Source organism: Neofelis nebulosa, chromosome 10, assembly GCF_028018385.1.
Source record: "Neofelis nebulosa isolate mNeoNeb1 chromosome 10, mNeoNeb1.pri, whole genome shotgun sequence".
In the NCBI taxonomy this organism is placed as follows: Eukaryota; Metazoa; Chordata; class Mammalia; order Carnivora; family Felidae; genus Neofelis; species Neofelis nebulosa.
In genome coordinates, this window is record NC_080791.1 from 17297464 (window position 1) to 17315818 (window position 18355).

Genomic DNA, 18355 nt, shown 5'->3' on the forward strand with positions numbered 1-18355 from the left:
ATTAAATTTTATTGTATTAATTAATTAATTTAATTTTTTTAATTTTTTTTTTAAAGTGCTTTGGACTCAGCGAGGCGCACGGCTCCTACTGGCCTGCACATTCCGTGAGGTCGAAGGACACCCTTGAGCGGCCAAACGGAGCATAATGCCTTGTCGCAGCACAGTGACAGGCACACAGAGCAGCTGGGGAAGTGGCCAGAACCCCTGGAGGTCTTCAAGGAGGGATTCCTTAGAGATGGGGTTTTGGGGCCCAGCATCAGACCCTGTAGCCGGGTCCAGGGGTCCCAAGTTGAGCAGGTGCAGCCGCTCTCAGTGGGGCTGACATCAGCAAGACAGAGGACCAACATCTCAAAGACCGTCTCCAAAGTGCTGAAAAGACCTCCAGGTTTATATAAGGCAAGTACGGGGCAAAGGTCCGTGGGTTCCGTAGGTGGGCAATAAAGGTCAGGTGGATCATTGCCTTGGGGTCTTGCTGCCTTGGGGTAGTCATTATTGCTTGAGGGGGTATTTTCAGCTTCACCCTCAGGGTCTTTTGACTGAGGTAAGAGAGAAACGGGAAAGAAGAACTCAATCGGTTAGAAAGCACAGACCGAGGTCCAAATGGAGGTCATCAAGTCGTGTTTCAGCCCCTGGGTTTGCGCGAAAATCGAGAGCAGCAGCCGTTTTCCCCGCCTCACGTCCAGGCCCTGGCCTGGGTGGAGGACGCCGCCTGGCCCCGGGCAGGGGTCCAAGGGACAGGGTGCCCGCTTGCGGACCGGCCCGGAAAGCAGACCAAGGTTTCCACTCCTCACTCCGCACTCCTAGCCTTTTCTCTGTGGCTGCACACGAGCTTCCTGCTACTCTCAGGGACACCCTCACAATAAAAAGGCCCTTTCAGAAGCTGTGGCTCATTTTCCATTCTCTGTCTCCAACCAATTCTCCTCTCTCTTCCTACTCTATTGTCCGCAAGTCTTTGCTTTCCTGATTGCTGAATTCATCTTTCCTGATTGCCTTCCCCAGGGACCGGACTCCCCTTGAGAGAAAAGAGAATGTGTGACCAGTGACCTGATGCCCTGGAGGGTGGGAAGGGAAGCCGTTAATGGCAAGGGAAACATAACTAACTTTACTGAGCAAACTAAGGGTCAGGCTCTACACATAGGAGAGTCATTTGAGGGGCTGTTACCGCCATTTTACAGATGAGGAAACTGAGACCAAAGAGTACGATCACTTGCCCAAGATCACAAAAGCAGCATGTAGGGAGGGAAAAAATATTTTCCTCTGTCCACCTGGGGTTCTCCAGCTGTGGCCCTGTAATTAGACTGACCACAGACAGGTTAACAAGAGAAAACAGAAATGTATTAATGTGTGCTTCATCCCACGTATACATGGGAGCTCCCAATAGTGAGTAATCCCCCAAGGGGCGGATAGACTTGGACTCCTGTTCCGTCTTAGACTACATAAAGGAAAAGGGGGCTTTGGGGCCGGGGTGGCAAGTTGTGGGGAGGTAACCGGAAAAAATGGGGGGTATAGGAGTTGTTTAGTAGGGCTGGGTATGCAGATATAAGTCAGGACCTGTTCCACTAATAAGAGTTGCGAAAAGTCTGGGACACCTGGGTGGCTCAGTGGGTTAAGTGTCCGACTTCGGCTCAGGTCACGATCCTGTGGTTCACGGGTGGTTCACGGGTTCGAGTCCTGCGTCGGGCTCTGTGCTGACAGCTCGGAGCCTGGAGCCTGCTTTGTGGATTCTGTGTTTCCCTCTCTCTCTACCCCTCCCCCGCTCGTACTCTGTCTCTCTCTCTCTCTCAAAAATAAATAAAACATTAAAAAAAAATTTTTTTTTTAAATTTTTTTTTTCAACGTTTTTTATTTATTTTTGGGACAGAGAGAGACAGAGCATGAACGGGGGAGGGGCAGAGAGAGAGGGAGACACAGAATCGGAAACAGGCTCCCGGCTCCGAGCCATCGGCCCAGAGCCCGACGTGGGGCTCGAACTCACGGACTGCGAGATCGTGACCTGAGCTGAAGTCGGACGCTTAACCGACTGCGCCACCCAGGCGCCCCCCCCAAAAAAATATTTTTTAAAGTTGTGAAGAGTCTCCTCTTCCAGGTACAGGAGAGACACTTTGCCAAATGGAAATTTCCTTGATTGATGTCAATTCCCTCTACAAAAGGAAAGCTCGTTCCCTGTTATAGAGCTTTCCCTATACCTGCTGGCTCTCCATGGCCTTTAGCTCTAAATAACCCATGCGCTAAGGAGACATACTTTGGTGGGGGGGGGGGGGGGCGTAGTCAAGTAATGTCAGCGTTTAAGTCCAAATGTCTTTGGCTTTCTTTGTATTTCCCTTCCCAGTTTCCCCCCAAAACGTTCACTGAGCATCTATTTTGTGCCAAACACCAGACTGTGGCCCGGAGAGCCAAAGGTGGATGATGCTATGTGCAGCTTTCAGACGCTGTGGGCCAGATGGGGGACAGACCCGGAGACAAAGTGTGGTGAGTGGCAGATGGAGGCGTGTGCCATGTCCTACAGGACCCCAGAGCAGGGCAGGCTAAGCAAGGCTTTGTTGGGGCGGGGAGGGCATCCCAGGGGAGTTCCAGAGGATGGGTCCCCGTCTATCAGGCAGAGGTGAAGGTGAGCAGGGGTGAGGGGACCAGGGCATGAAAGCATGGGCTGTCATACCTTTGCACCCCCAGAGCAGGGGATGCTTCCTGCTGGCATCCACGGATGCCAGGATTGCCGTGAAGGTCAGGGTCGTGCCCTTCCTCCCTCCCAGGGCCCCTTTCCAAGGGGCCTGGGTCAGGGACTCTGCCCCGAAGCCTGGCTTCCTGGGGGATGGCTCCGCCAGTGCCTGAGGCCCTCCCGACAGCCACAGCCCCCTCCCTCAGCCGGATCTTCAGTTTAGCTAAGCTGCTGGGTCCCTTTGGGTTCGATACCATCTAATTGGTTGTGGCTAATCCCATATTAACTCTCCGCGCAGAAGCTAGAGGGCCTCTCCCCACCCTCCATCACGTCCCAGCCCCTACAGAAGCTTCTGTTATCATGTTTATGAGCCTCCAACACCACAGACAGGCAAATTTGCATATAAATAACCTGCCAGCACAGAAGGCTGCAAGAGGCACCTGGTAACGACTCTGTTTATTACTCTGGAGAGAGAAGGGGAGCAGGAAGGCCTTGTGCTGGGTGGCCCAGTCGGGATGGTTACATTTCCACCTGCTGATTAGCTGAGAAAGAGTCTGTGACCCTCAACTGCGGAGGAGGAACAAACATAAAGCCTCTCAGTTCCTCCCCTTTGGGAAACCCTATACCAGCCTACGTGTCACCTGAGACGGTAGGACCCACCTTCGTCACCAAGGCTGGCCCTGCCTGAGCACCGAGTCGGGTAGGCAGGTAAGGCCCTGGGCTCGGTGCAGTTGGAAGATGTGATGCAAAAGGGAGATGGGTGGCGTCCTCAAACAACTGTGTGTTGCAGAGGACATGTCACAGACCTAGCCGGGGACACCGACCAGACAAAAACTTCGAGATGCGGTCTGTGCGTAGCGTGGTGCAGCCAGAAGGTGCTGGCGGGGGTCTTGTTTTGATATTTGCAGGGGGAGGAGCACGTGGGCTGGTTCTTGAAGAAAACCTAGACCTCGCCTGGGTGGAGACCCGAAGAGGATACATTCCAAGCCAGAAGGAATGAAGTGAGTGAAGGCACTTGAAAATAATGCAAGGCTGAGTGGATTATCTGCGGGGCAGGGGACCGAAAGGAATAGGGAGATAAACTGGAAGAGCAGCAGAAGTTATGCTGGTGGGGGGAGTGGTACATGACTAAGTTGTGACTTCACCTGTTAGACCTCAAAGGTTTTTGAAGACAGGGGTGATGTCAGTTGTGGGGGGGGGGCAGCTCTGCTGGCTAAAGCAGTAGTTGCTAAAACCTCCCCCCAAATGTGGGATGGCCTAACAGTTACCTAAGAAGGCAGGGAGGGATCACCCTTCGCTGGGGTCAGATACCTGTTCACACACCAGCAAAGCTTAATTCAGAATAGACCACGCCCCCTGAGACCGGGAACCTGAACATCCATGAGCATCCAGTCTTAGGGGTGAGAGGCACACCTTCAAAGTACAGGGAATCTATGACTGGAAAGGCAAAGGGACTGTAGGGGAAGTGAAATAAAAAAATAAAAAAAAAATCTCCCAACCCAGAAAACCTCCACCAAGGTAGAGGGAACAGTGTTCTTATCGAATATGCATTAAACCAGAAGGCGATGGGCATCACCGCTTATCACGTACGAGAATTCAAAGACAGAATGTTCCTTTATCAATGTAACTTTTCTTGACAAAAGAGCCATTTATGCTCTGATTTTAGAGGTTTCCCCGCATCTGCTGTTCCTCTGTGGCCTTCCGCTCAAAACAGTCCATTTGCCAAAGGGGCATACTTTGGGGTGGCTTATTCTGGTCCCCTTCGGTAGCCAAGTGGCCACAACCCATTACCTACATACATACCCCTTGTTTACACACCATGATCGACGAGAACTCATCCTCATATAAGAGGTGTTGATAGCGCCATTTGTCACACATCCTGCTTTTACCTGGTAACTGGGCGACCATCTGTGTTAGTTTATTGGCTTTATCCAGAGGAAAAACAAACGCAGAATTTGCAACGGGAGGGAGCAAGGCACCCACCGAAGTTAGGCTCCTACCCTCCCACGGGGACTGAGAGTGATGTGCACTCTCTCTCTTGATGTTTGCATTTCAAAAAGATGGCCCTCGGGTCTTTGAGGAAATGTCTGAGCTCTGGGACCTGCAGGAGACTCATCTACTCGTTATAAAGATTTCCAAACATTTGAAAAGGACACCGGAAAAAACTCCGAAAGAAAAGGGAGAGGAGGAAGAAGTCTTCTGCTTATTTTCAACCGGGGCAATTAAGTCTCTTATTTTAATTCTTGCCCTTCCAGGACAAACAGGTTCCTGAGAGTAGCTGGGTCCTCGTGGGACAAGTACCGACCATATTGCCAGACCTACTGGAATCCCACCTCTGCCTTGTGCCAGCTGGTGGACAAGTCGACTCTCCTCCGCAGGTCGGTTGGCTCACCTTTGAAATGCAGATTAGAATTGCCACCTCCCGGGGTCGTCAGGAATAAATGAGGTACTATTGTAAAGTCACCTGGAGCACATGGGGCATCGTGAAATACTCACCTTTGAAATTAAAGTGTATGCTGCCGTGAGGGTTGGAAGGGCAGGATGAAGAGTCGTTCACCAGATCCCAAAGCACCGAACACCAGGGGATTCCTTTAACGCGCACATCGGATGGGTACGGAGCAGATCAAGGGGAACGCTCCTCTGAGCAGCTGGCCATAAATTCAGGGAGCTCATTCCCCGAGGAGATGTCACAGTCTGAAAATATAAATAGGTTAAGGGAGGGTGTAGGCCACTCATGAGTGCCATCTCCAAAGGGGCTGTTAGGGAAGTGGCAGGAGTCGGGGCACGCTCCTAACTTTGAGGTTGACAGCTTCTAGGGTAAAGCCTTTCCCATAAAGTGGTCTTGGCAGCTCTGTCACAGGGAAGCTCTGCCAGACAGATGTATCGCGGGTTCGGACTTAGAGGATAATTCTTCTATTTCTGTGCTCCACGGCCCACGGGTCCCCCAAATCCCCCAGAATGACAGGCTGCCCTGGCAGTGGCACCGTCCCTGTGGCTCCCTTGCCATTTCTGCCACAAAGCCCGCCGTGGGACACCTGCCCACCTGTGCTCCAGAAGGGCCACGTCCCTTGAGATGGGGGAAGGAGGGCACAACACAGCCACTGTGGTCAAATTTCATGTCCCTCTGAACTCTCCGGCTCCCTACCCCTTGCCTCCGGGGGGGGGGGGGGGGGGGAGGGGGCGCCTTCTTGTTGCCATAGCAACTGGATTCCCAGGGAGGCAGCCATCTTGGGACAGTGATGCAGCCCCAAGTTGAAGCTGCTGGAGTTCAGAGGGAGAGAGCGTCCTGCAGGGAAACCACACTCTCTGGCCAGGGTGACCCGCCGCTCTGGGGCTTTTCCCAGCTTGCTTTGGTGAGATCCCACCTTGCCAGCCCCTGGGGAGAGTCTGGAGGCTGAAAAGGAGGAGAAGCCCCCTTCCCCCGCCTCCCATGTTCCCATTGCCCTCTCAGGGAGTCAGAGAGGGGCAAGGAGAGGCCCAGCCCAGCGCACTGGGCGGTAAAATCTGATGCCAGGGAGGGCGGTGGGGGAGTGGGGGGGAGAGGAGCCTGAGTGATGGCAGGAAGTAGATTTTCATCTGGGGTGGCTGTGGGCCAGAGGGGGGGCTGGTGGAGCAGGTGACAGGATCAGGCTGGGTGATGGGGTTGACAGAGCCCACAGGGAGGGCTGGAGCAGAGCTAAGCCGGGCGCTGGGGGGGGGGGGGTGATTGAACGGGGCGGCTGGCTCCGGAGGGATTGAAGCAGGAGACAAAGGATTTGCTGGGGAGCCCAGCGCCCTGATGGAGCGCGGGACGCTTTCATGCTGATGATGGAGATAGCCGGTCGGGGAGGGGGGACGAAGCCGGGGCTGATTTAGCACCTTGGCAGGCAGGACCGGCAGGACGCTTGCTCCTGGGACAGAGCCGCGTGGGCTTTGCCCATCCATCCCCGGCTGAAGGCGCGGTGACAGAGCAGGCCCGGCCGAGGCGCGCAGAGCTGGCCCCGGAATGCAGCCCGCAAGCACATTTCACCCTTGACGTTCAAACCAATTCCAGGGCAGCTTTTCTCCGGAAAAGGAAGCGCGGTTCAAAGAGAACATAATGAATTGGCTGAAATAAATAGCTGATTAGTTGCAGATAACATCAGAAGCTCGCAGAGCGCAGTGGAGCAGCCCTTGGGCCCTGGCAGCCAGCCCCCCGCGCCCCCCCCACCCCCCCACTGCTGGATACAGCCTCCCCTCCCTCTGGGGGCAGGGCTGCAGGCTCAGCCTGCAAGTGGGTCCCAAGGCCAGCAGTCTCAGACAGCAGTCCTTGGCTGTCTGGACAGCACCCCCATGGCCATCCCCGAGAGGCCTGGCCTGTTAATGGAGTAAACAGCACATGGGGAAAGGCAGTCCGGGCTCTGTAGCTGCCACCTTGGACGCCTTCAATGGCCTTTCTGAAAAAGGAGATAAAGCTCAACTAACGTCTGCCCTGACTGCTCCCAGGGAGCTTTCCAGAGCCAAATGAGAAAGGGTTATGGCACCAACTCTGGCCTCCATAAGACACCGCCCTCCATAAGGGAAGGGGGGCTGTTTTGCTCACCTTTGCACCCCCCGGATTGAACATAATGCCTGGCACCGGTGTTTGTTGAAGGTTGTTGAATAAATGTGGACCATTCACTACCCCAGTGGCACCCCCAGCCATTCCTAGGTGGACTGGGCCCCCCAAACTTGGGGGTCCAGCCTAGGGGCATTCGGTTGTGACGCTGCCCGACGGCCAAGCTCAAACGATGTTTGGATTGGCCATCATTCTGAGTTAGCGGAAGAATGGGCAGTTATTTGAAGTTTGATGGAAAGGGCGGGCCATGAGCTAGATTGCCTTCCGTGGTCCAGAAGCCTCACACAGGAGCAGAGCTGGGCTCCTCCCTGCACCCCACCCCCCAGCTGAAACTTCCCTGCTCCTTTTCCTCCCAGTCCTTTGTCGGCTTTCTGATGCAGAAGCAGGGATGGGGAGGGGGACCGGGTCATTTTATGACCTCCGTGCACTATTCAGTCTGATACTTGGGAGGCCACACAATGTATCAATCATCTTAAGCTGCATACACACTCCACATTAATTATAATTTAGCATAACCGGGAGTTGAGTGAAGTGGCAGTTGACTAGTTGACGTGTTTTGTAGACATGCAATCAAACCTTTATTAATTTTGATTTTGCAGTGTTCCTTTGGCGTCAGGGGGCCAATCGGTTCTCTTTTCAGGTACCAGACACTTCTGGAGGGCCTTCACTTCAGAGGACCCGGGCACCCAGGCAGCTGGGGAAAGGAGGTGGTGCCAGGCCACCCTGTGCTTCCCTAGAGAGGGGAGAGGCGGCGTGGCCTGTGGCTTCGGCATTTTCGTGGGAAGTAGGTGACAGCCTCTGTGCCTAGAAACAGTCACCATTTGCCGTGTGACCCCGGGAGAGCTGCGCGATGGTCTGGGCTTTAACTTGGAAGCCCTTTGGAATAGGGTTTTCAGGAATGGAGGCTCCAGGCAGAGGACGATCACCACGCCTTGTCTCCCCCACATCAGAAGGTGGGACTGAGAGTGTGTGTGGGGGCTCCAGGCACCTGCAAGATTCTTTGCCACCTGGAGAGACACCCTATGGGGGGCGTCGGCAGCTGGCACATGAAACCGGGGTCTGTCTAGGCCCTTTTTTGGTCTCCAGTGACCCTCACTGGTCATCTCCTATAATTATTGTCCTGTTTCCTGTCCGTCTGGGGACAAGGGGCCTGGGACAGTGGGGCTCTGGCAATGCCATGTCATCTTTCTTTCTTTCTTTCTTCTCTTTAATTTTTTTATTTATTTTTGAAAGACAAAAACAGAGCACAAGAGGGAGACACAGAATCCGAAGCAGGCTCTAGGCTTGGAGCTGTCAGCACAGAGCCCGATGCGGGGCTCGAATCCACGAACCGTGAGATCGTGACCTGAGCCAAAGGCGGACGCTTAACCGACTGAGCCACCCAGGCGCCCCGCGTCTTCTTTCTGACAACAAATAACGTGTGGCTTTTCCACACTACGACCAATTCTGTACTCTCTCAAACCAACCCTGTGTCCCATAATTCAATCCTATTCTGACGCTAACGACCCAGACTTAGTGTCAGACCCCCCAGGTCACAGGGCTCAGTCCCCCAAGACCACCCCCACTCCAAACACGAGTCACAAGTCCTGACCGACTGGCTGTAAATCATGAGTTCTCACAGCCTCCTCTCAGGTGCAATAATTCCACAGAATGACTCACAGAACTCAGGGAAACACTTTATTTATGTTCACCAGTTTATTAGAAAGGACGCGACCGATGGAAGAGACGCTCAGGGTAAGAAGTGAGGGAGGGGTGGGGTGGCAGAACCCCCCCGCCCTCCCTGCACACCATATCCCCAGCACATCAGTATTTTCACCAGCGCAGAAGCTCTCCAAACCCTGTTGGTTAGGGGGTTTTATGGAGGCTCCGTTACGGAGGCATGGTTGATTAAATCAATGGCTGCTGGTAATTGGAACTCAATCTCCAGTCCCTCTCTAGAGTTCCAAACCTCTAACCCGGGCTCAGGCTTTCTGGCCACCAGCCCCCATCCTGAAGCTCTGTAGCCCCCACGCCCCCACACACACATTCCAACCCAGCTGGAGTCCTGGCATCAGCACGCAAAAGACACTCTTATCACTCAGGAAGATTCCAAGGGCTGGAGGAGCTCTTTGCCAGGAACCCCGGACGAAGACCAGACCAGATGTTTTTGTTTTATTTTATTTCATATAGTATTTTTTATTATACCACAGGCAACTTGCAGTTACCCTGCAGTCCTCAGCGGGACGACCAAGTGTGGGCTGAGCTTGGGTTTCTCTAACATCCCCCCAAAGCATATCTTTGGGTCACCAGGCAGACCCCCAGGGTTTTTTCCAGTGGGACATTTTCTAGAGCAGCTCCACCCTGCACGTTGTCTTGTTAATCAGGCCCTAAGAGAAAGACCCAGAAAGACAGAAAGGAGGGTAAAGATACTCTCCCATCGCCTTTGAGCCCCTTGCTGGAGGACCTGAGAGCATCCGTCCTCGTTTCCCGGGCTGAGTCTCCATGTCTCGGGAGCAGGACCCGCGCATTCCTTGATAAATAACGCATCTAATCCCAGTTTTTCAGGAGCTCACCTGGTCCAGACTTCACGATAGGGACTTCTCTTCCTCCTCCTCCCACCTGAACATGCAAACACCCCATCTCCCAAGAGGGTAGAGAGGCCAGAACAAACTTCTGGGAGTGTGTGGACAGAGACACGAAAATAAACTTGGCCCCTGGCAATTTTCCTCTCTGGGTTTTATAAACCAGTGCAGTTTCTGAGTGAAATCGGATCCATGTGGGTCCTGATTCATTTGCGCACTGGGAAAGTGTTTGTGCATGAGAGAGAAGGAGATCCCAGGGGCCCCTTTCAGTTGATTTAACAAATCCCTTTCAAGCTTTTATTTTTTCATTAGGAAGCAGAAGTTGCTTGTTCCCAAACCACACACGCACACAAAGGCACATATACCCACACCTCACTGGTTTCAAATTCTGTACCTCTCCAGGCCCTTCAGCCTGGAATGTCCCCATGAACCAAGAGTTAGGAGACACTTTTCCATCTCCCCCACTTAGCACCTGCTGAGAAAGGGCCCAAGAAAGAAGTCTAGGAAGAACTTGCAGGAACTGGGTGGAAGGGAGGAGGGTGCCCTCCTGCCCTGGGAAGCCGGTGCCCTTGCAGCCTCCTGTGTCAGAAGGACAGTGGTGGCTCCAGACCCACCTTTCTCCCATCTGGGTTCAACTTCAGTTTGGTGGGAGGGTCTTGGGCTAAGAACAAAGACCCAAAGAGGATGGGGATGGCCTGAGCCATGCCATTGGTTTCCCATTGTCTCTGCTGGGCAGGACCTTCCAGAAGCACCCACAGCAGCCCTTCACCCACAACACCAGACACAGACTCCAAGGTAAATGGAAGAGAAATGGAGTCCAGGGAGAGCTCAGCTGTGGTCCCAGCTCCCCGGTTACTGGCTTTGTGAACGTGGCCACGTCACTGAACCACTGAGCCTCATTGCCCTGCCTCTGCAACATCTATAATCTGATTACCTTCCAGAAACCAATGAAGATGGGCACGAAGGTACTTTGTAAACTGCCAGGTCCTATGGAAAGGTGAGGTGTTGGAAGTACCTATCTTCGGAGGTGTCAGTTAACAGTCCTATTTGTAAATGTTCTCAGGACAAGGGCTAGGGCGACTTCCTCCAGTCACTGTGTCATAAGTGCCCGGAAAGTCCTTCCTAGCATCCACTTGAGTTGCTTCTGAAGCATCTCACATCTCACGTCATCAGGGGACCTGAGCACGCTGTCCCGTGACAAGTCCCGTGACAAGTTGTCCCGACTGTCTGTGTGCATGAACTGTGCACATGTCCCCCAGTGGGAGAGGGAGCGTGGCCGGGACGGGAGGAGGGCGGGACTCTGGTAGGGTCTCCCCTCTGAGGCCTGGACCGCAGGGAGCCGAGCAGCACCTCCGTTGCCTAACGAGCCACAGAGCGAGGTCTCTCTCCTTCCTTCCTCAGAAGGAAAGTCACCTGAGCAGCTTTGGCCGGTTTTCAAATCAGTGGGTGTGAAAACGCACCCAGATCTCAGGTTATGAAGTGGGTCATTTTCATCTGTGCAATTTGTACCCACTGACCTTGTAGCCTCCCCGAAGATGGGGTACCTTCTCACCTCCTCCCTCCAACCTAATCTGCATCTGATTTGCTGGCGGATCTCAGACTCATCTGCACCTTTTGGAGCCATTTCCTTCCACTTAGGAGTAAATGGTGGGGCCAGGGAGCACGCTGATGGGAATGGCACTCACCCAGGGGTGGCCCTTCTTTCTCTTGTGTCCTTCTAGGACCTTGCCTGGCACACAGGGAGGCCCCAGTGCACCGAGATTTGCAGACTGCCTCTGTCTGCACCCACAATGCAATCACACAACCTGTGAGCATAAAAACAGGTTTTCTCTTCTAATGACTCCCTTAACTGAGCTGGTGGCTGCCCTCCCTCCGGGCCCCGTGGGTAAGAGCACGGGAGAAAGACGGCCCCTCGCCTCCTCATCCCTCGGCCCCTCCCCTCCGTCTCTTGGAAGCAGAGGTGCACAGATGGACACATTCCTTGAATGGGCCCAGCGCGGGGAAGAGGGGAGAGTACGCTGAGCGACAGGAGGTGGGATGCACGGTCCCCACGGGGCTCCCCCTCTCCTGCCAGCCCCATCTCGGTTCCATTAACCTTGCTCCGCATGTGCTGTGTTAATGGGCTGGGAAGGACGGATCACCCTGCTCGCCTACAGAAAGGAGCAGCTGCTACGTGTTGCCAACCTCAACGGCGGCTGGGAGGGCGGGACTCAGGGCCCAGGCGGCCCCGGCTTGTGACCTGGCTCCCCCCTGCACCCCTCACCCCTGCCCCAGGGCGATGGGAAGGGTGAAGGGCAGCCTGATGCTGACAGGCCTGGAGGAAAAGTCCTCCCTTGATCCTCGGAGCCCCTCCTCAACAGCTAGGGAGACTCCATAATGTCAACTTCCTAAGTGCAGTAAAAGGGTCTTTGACTAAGCGTCCCTTCTATTAACTCTTCCACTTGTGCCCGGTGGACCTCGTAATTCACTCATAGGCTTGCGAGGAAGAGGAAGCCGTGAGGCAGTTTTCACGGAAGCAGGAGGACAAGCAGTGTGGCAAGTTGAATGTCACAGGCTCGATCGAGTGGTGCAGAGACCCAGCACTGGTGATGCCTCCATGGCTGAGGATGGGCACGAAGGTACTTTGCAAACTGCCAGGTCCTATGGAAAGGTGAGGTGTTGGAAGTACCTGTCTTGGGAGGTATCAGTTCTATTTGTAAATGTTCTCGGGGAAGGGCAAAGGTGGCTAGAAATCTCCCAGAGATTTCTCCTTGCCACATTTCACAGTGCTATCCCCGAGCGGGGCTAGACCCAGTCTTGTGAATCGAGGCAGGATCGCAGCGTCAACGGACAAGGAAAGAATAAAGCCATGGGCATGGGAGGGAGAAGTGAGAAGCCACAGAAGAGAAGGCAGATGAGTCCTTTTGGTGGTAGAGTCTGGAAAGAAGAGAAGTGCTGGCCTTTGGGGGGCCTTGGGGAACCACCCTGGACCCCCCCCTCCCCACGTCACCTCATCTTCCTGCCTAAGCCTCATGCCACAGCTCCTGTCCTGGAATGTTGTCCTGAATATCTTTGCAGTAAATCTCCATGTTCTGGACAGACTCTAGATAAGCTGGGGGAAATAGCCCAGGGTTTCCCCATTTTACCTGATTAAAAATCACATGGGCAGTTTGTTAAACCTACAGATTCCTGGGTTCTTTCCCAGACCAAAGAGCGGGATCTCCAGGATAGATCGGTACGTGCACTTTTTACCAACACCCAGAGTGGGTCTTACAGCAAGTTTGGGAAACAATGGCTTACTCTCGTCCCCCTTAATTCATCCATGAAAGACGGCTGAGTTAAGTGAGCACAGCCACATTGCTTAAAAAAAGAGGGGGAAATGCCCATCTGGGGGTGCAGCCGGGCAAAAAAGGAGACTGCACAAATTTCTTAGCCCTTCTTTTCCTCCCTAGCCCCAAGGCAGGATATTCTAACAGTTGGAGCAGTTTCCCCGAGGATGGATGTGATATCCGGGCCCCTTCCAGGACCATGAATTAACTGCTGCTGGGTTACCATCTTCAGGGGTAGGAAAGAGGAAAATTCCAGTTCTAGAATTTTCTAAGTCCAATCGTCACTACATATTCATTTTCCTCCGCCTCTGTGGTAATAGAATTTTTAGCTGAACAACATAACAGCCAGAATTCCAGCCTCCCTTTCAGCTTTATGTGGCCACACAACGAAACCGTGGCCAAAGGGATGTGAGCAAAAGTAACGTAGGCAACTTATGGATCAAGGCTGGTAGAAAAGGTACATACCCTGCCCTCCTCTTTCTCCCTTCTGAGGCAGAGCTGGGGCGGGGGGTGGGGGGAGGGTTGGGGGGGTGGGGAGGGCAGGGGGCACTTTGGCCCACGTGAAGAGGGGTATAGGAAGTGCCTCCTCTTCCAGGGAAGGTCAGCCTTTTGGTCCTGGTTGGGCGTTCAGCTGATTGGATGAGGCCCACCCACAATAGGAAGAGCAATCTGCTTTCCTCATTCTACCAATGTAAATGCTAAGCTCCCCTAAAAGCACAGAAATACTCAGAATAACATTTGACCAAATATTTGGGCACCCCATGGCCCAGTCAAGTTGACGCATGAGATTAACTGTCACCAAGGGCAGTGCTGGGGATGCCAGAGCAGCAAAATCAAAAGGGCCTGGCTTTCTCTACCAGCCCTGTGGTAGGAGAGAGAAAGAAACTATTTGGTATAAGCCACTATTATTTTGGATTTTGGTACAACATTACTGCAGCTGATCCTGTATCTTAACTACAGGATCCTAGGGTAACTTTCACCCAAGAGATAGGTTCACCCCAGCTGTCCCACTTTATGGCAGGGCTCAACCGCCCCTAGAAGGTTCCCCCACATCCCTCCTGTCCATCACATAGGTCCTTGTTCCCAGAGATGGGACATCAGAAGAAGGACTTGTTTCCTGTGGGTATATTCAGTGGCATCCCTAACACATTCCACACTGAGAGTGGATTTTTAATTTTTTTTTAATGTTTGTTTATTTTTGAGACACAGAGCATGAGCAGGGGAGGGGCAGAGAGGGAGACACAGAATCTGAAGCAGGCTCCAGGCTCTGAGCTGTCAGCACAGAGCCCGGCACGGGGCTCGAACTCACGGACCGTGAGATCATGACCTGAACCGAATTCGGACGCTTAACCGACTGAGCCACTCAGGAGCCCCTCAGAGTGGATTTTTTTTAAAAAACCTTTTCTATATTCTTCTATATTCAACAAAGTTATTTGCAGTAATAATCATGAAATGAAACAAATAATAATAAAGTACAGAAAAGAAACACAGAGAGTAAAAATATTCTTATATTGAACTATATATATACAATCAGTCCAATAAAAAAATAATAATATTTTAGGTAAATAATTTTCTAGTAATTAATAAGTGAATTTTAATAAAACCCAAACATTTGCAAATGGCTCAATTTAGGCCATACTAAAGCGTACCAATGATGTTATATTTTATCTTTCGGAATCATTCTTTACCTTTAAAACAATTAACAATTAATTTTTTTTAAAGAATAATACATTTTAATTTTAAAGATATTATTTAAATTAAGCAAAATATTTCATATATTTTAAAAAAAAAAGCATTGCTAAAAGGATCTAGGCCTTTTTTGTCATTGGCATCATCATTGGCTGCTGCAGTGTTGTATTCAACCAACAAGTGTCTGTCAAGATATTGGTTCTGTGCCCAGTGTCATTCTAGGCATGGACAATCAGCAGTGAACAGAACAGAGATCCCTGCCTTCCTGGAGCTCAGTCGTAATAGGAGAGACGTAGGCAAACAGGGGAGTGAAAACTGCTAGGAGGAAAACTAAGTCAGAGTCAGAAGGTGGATGGTGACAGGGGTACTGTTCCTACAGGGGTCCGGGAAGTTCTCCGTGAGGAGGGCTGTAGGAGCCTTGGACCCCATTTCCTACCTCCCTAGCTCAGGGCGTCAGGCTCCCTGGAATCCAAGCCCACAGGCCCTGAGCTGAGCACCTGTTACTAGGCGGGTGTTGATTCTCCCTCCAAGTGCAACCAGAATGTCACAGGAAGTTAACAGGTGGTCCCATTGATCTCAGTGCTCCAAGCCCCCAGCCGCGTGGTGTCGGGAAGGCTGGTCTTTTAGGGAGTCGTGGCTATATATAGTCTTGAGACTTTTCAGGGAAGTCCCAGGTGGGCACAGGGCCACTCTAGCCTTGTTCTCTGCACCTACCACCCAAGGCCCAGGGCCCGCAGCATCCCTGAGGCATCACTTCTAGGACTCCATTCTATTGCTAGTATCTTGCCACCACCAAGTCCGCTGTTACTGTCGTGAAGCCGTAAGTCAGAGACTAGGAACGCGGCCCATGATTTTGCCAACACCGCGGAAGCCGAAACTCGGTACCGTCCCTCTTGCAAAGTGAAAAGGGAGTAACACAAAGAGTAACACAGCACAAAGCTGTGCACGGAGAGTAACACAAACAGCACAAAGAGTAACACAAAGTTGGTTCCTAAAATGTTATCCAGTTAGTCAAGCAGCAATCCCACTCCCCTGGACAGAGTCAGGGGAAGGCCTCCACCATGGTCCCCCATCCCTGGTGGCCATGCCAGGGCTTTCCCAGGCCAGAACAGGCTCTGCTCCAATGAATCACCCCCTGCTCCTACCCCAATGGCAGCTCTAACTTTGCAAACAAGAATAATATGTCTGATCACTCAGTCGAGGGATGGCACACGGATTGAGTGGCACGAGGATTTCTGAGGTGAGTTCGTTCTGAGTGCCCCCTGTCATTCTCTCGGGTGATCTGCTTTCCTTTGGGTGTCATCCCTCCCAGTGTTCCCTCTAGCCCCCCATCCATCCGACGTGTTTGTGTCCATGCTCCAAGAGTCGACAATGTTTGTCTCTTAATCCTATCTTTTGTATGAGAAAGAAGGGAAAATAAGAAAACGTATGTATCTATCAGCTTTGGATTACAAAAGAAACACAGGGCAGATAAACCAGAAAATAATGAGGTTGGTTATCTACAAGAAGTAGGAAGGAATGGGGCTACAGATGGAACACTTGTGTCTACTCAGAGGTTGACTTCATATGTTGAAACCTAATCCCCAGTGGGATGGTATTGGGAGGTGGGGCCTTTGGGAGGTGATGAGGCAATCAGGGCAGAGCCCTCATGAAGGGGACTACACAGCCAAAAGGACCCACAGCTTATGAAGCTTAGTAAGCAGGCTCTCACCAGACACCAAAACCTATCGGTGCCTTGACCTTGGACTTCCAGCCTCCAGAACTGCGAGAAATGAAGTTCTATTGTTTCTAAGCCCCCTGGTCCATGGTATTCTGTCACAGCAGCCTGAGCAGACTGAGACAGATCGGGTGGAAGCATTATGGGAAGAAGTGGTACTTCTCTGAGTGTATCTTTTTTAAAAGAAAGGTTTTTTTTTAATGTTTATTTAGTTTTGAGAGGGAGAGAAAGAGAGAGAGCAAGGGAGGGGCAGAGAGAGAGAGAGAGGGAGACACAGACTCTGAAGCAGGCTCCAGGTTCTGAGCGGTCAGCATAGAGCCTGACACAGCCTGATGCGGGGCTCGAACCCACAGACCACGAGATCATGACCTGAGCCGAAGTTGGACACTTAACCGACTGAGGCCCCCAGGCGCCCCGAGTGTATCTTTTTTAAAAAAATAGTTTGGGGCACCTGGGGGCTCAGTCAGTTGAGCGTCTGACTTCGGCTCAGGTCATGATCTCAGGTACATGAGTTCAAGCCCCGAGTCGGGCTCTGTGCTGACGGCTTAAAGCCTGGAACCTGCTTCGGATTCTGTGTCTCCCTTTCTCGCTGCCCCTCCCCCACTTGTGCTCTGACTCTCTCTCTCTGTCTCTCAGGAATAAATAGACATTAAGAGGATAATAAAATAAAAATAATTTTGACTTTTGTAACCATGTCAATAATCTACAAATTCCAAAAATGAATTAAAATTCATACAGATGGGAAGAAAGGAAAGAGCGAAACCAGTGAGCCTAATTATATTTCAGGTGAGAATCATAGCCGCACTGAAGGGGGAGGAAAGAGAGAAAGAACTAATCCAAGTAACTTATGAAAATAGTTTTTCACTATTTACCCTTAACCTGGGGCAGGATAGAGTATGTGTGTGTGTTGGGGATGGCGGAGGAGGGGAGCAGGGGAACAAGCACAGACAAATCCCAAGTTCTTTAGGGATTAGGTTACTGTCGTGGAATGAACTACATGTTTCTCACTAAGGAAAAAAGGCTGTACAAATATAAAAGTGGGAAGGCAAGAAGAACCCTGTGTGAAGACACTTGAATTATAATTCAAGTATTGGTGTGACCTCGTGCTTTTACAAATGTGTGCATGTGTATGAATGTTTACATGCATGTGCACAATCCGGGCAGGTGCATAGGTGTCTGCATATTTGTGTGTGTATTTGTATATTCGTGCACATATTCCCTAGCTCAACCACTGAAAGGGCCAAGAAGCAAAGATACCCCAGCAGCAATGAGCACACCCAGCCCCCAGATCTTGGTCTCTAATACCATTTTCCCTCTAAAAGGAGCCAGGACTTCTCAGAGAAGTGGCTGATTCTAGGACTAGAGCAGAGTAGGGACAAGACAAGCCTAGAACATCTTATGCCACAAAGTAAGGAATTGCTCAAGAAAAAACAACACTAAAAAATGATGGGGTATGTCACAGAACAGAGGAGCCACCATGCTGGGGCTCCCACTGGCCCCAACTGGACAATTTGAACAACAACAAAATAATGGGCTAGAATAATGAATTATGAACCACCGAAAAAATGGAAATTTATGAGTCCATATCAATAATAGATATTTATTTATTTAGATGATGATGATGGATAGATAGGCGGATGATAGATAGATAGATAGATAGACAATAGTAGATCAGCTCTTGCTTCCAGTAGAATGTTGAGGACAAACACATAAATGTAGAGAGAACATTAGAGCTGGGCGATTAGCATTTTACAACCATTGGTAAAGATGGATTGAGTCGGTCAAGAATCATTAGTAGGTATTAAATCTAGGAGAAAATTCTGACAAGAAATGGTCTTCTCTTCCCAG

General features: G+C 51.5%; 2 long non-coding RNA genes across 2 annotated transcripts in view; one reads left to right on the forward strand and one right to left on the reverse strand.

Annotated features, from left to right (window-relative positions):
• Positions 1–277: 277 nt before the first annotated feature.
• On the reverse strand, positions 278–5807 carry LOC131488489 (uncharacterized). Its single transcript, XR_009250231.1, has 3 exons — positions 5700–5807; positions 5153–5350; positions 278–536 (listed from the first exon to the last, which is right to left on the reverse strand). It is a non-coding gene; the product is annotated as an uncharacterized LOC131488489 (long non-coding RNA).
• Positions 5808–13368: 7561 nt separating this feature from the next.
• LOC131486935 (uncharacterized) overlaps positions 13369–18355 on the forward strand; it is a 31692-nt gene continuing 26705 nt past the window's right edge. The window contains exon 1 of the long non-coding RNA XR_009249526.1: positions 13369–13558. This is a non-coding gene — a long non-coding RNA (uncharacterized LOC131486935). The remainder of the gene's footprint in view (positions 13559–18355) is intronic.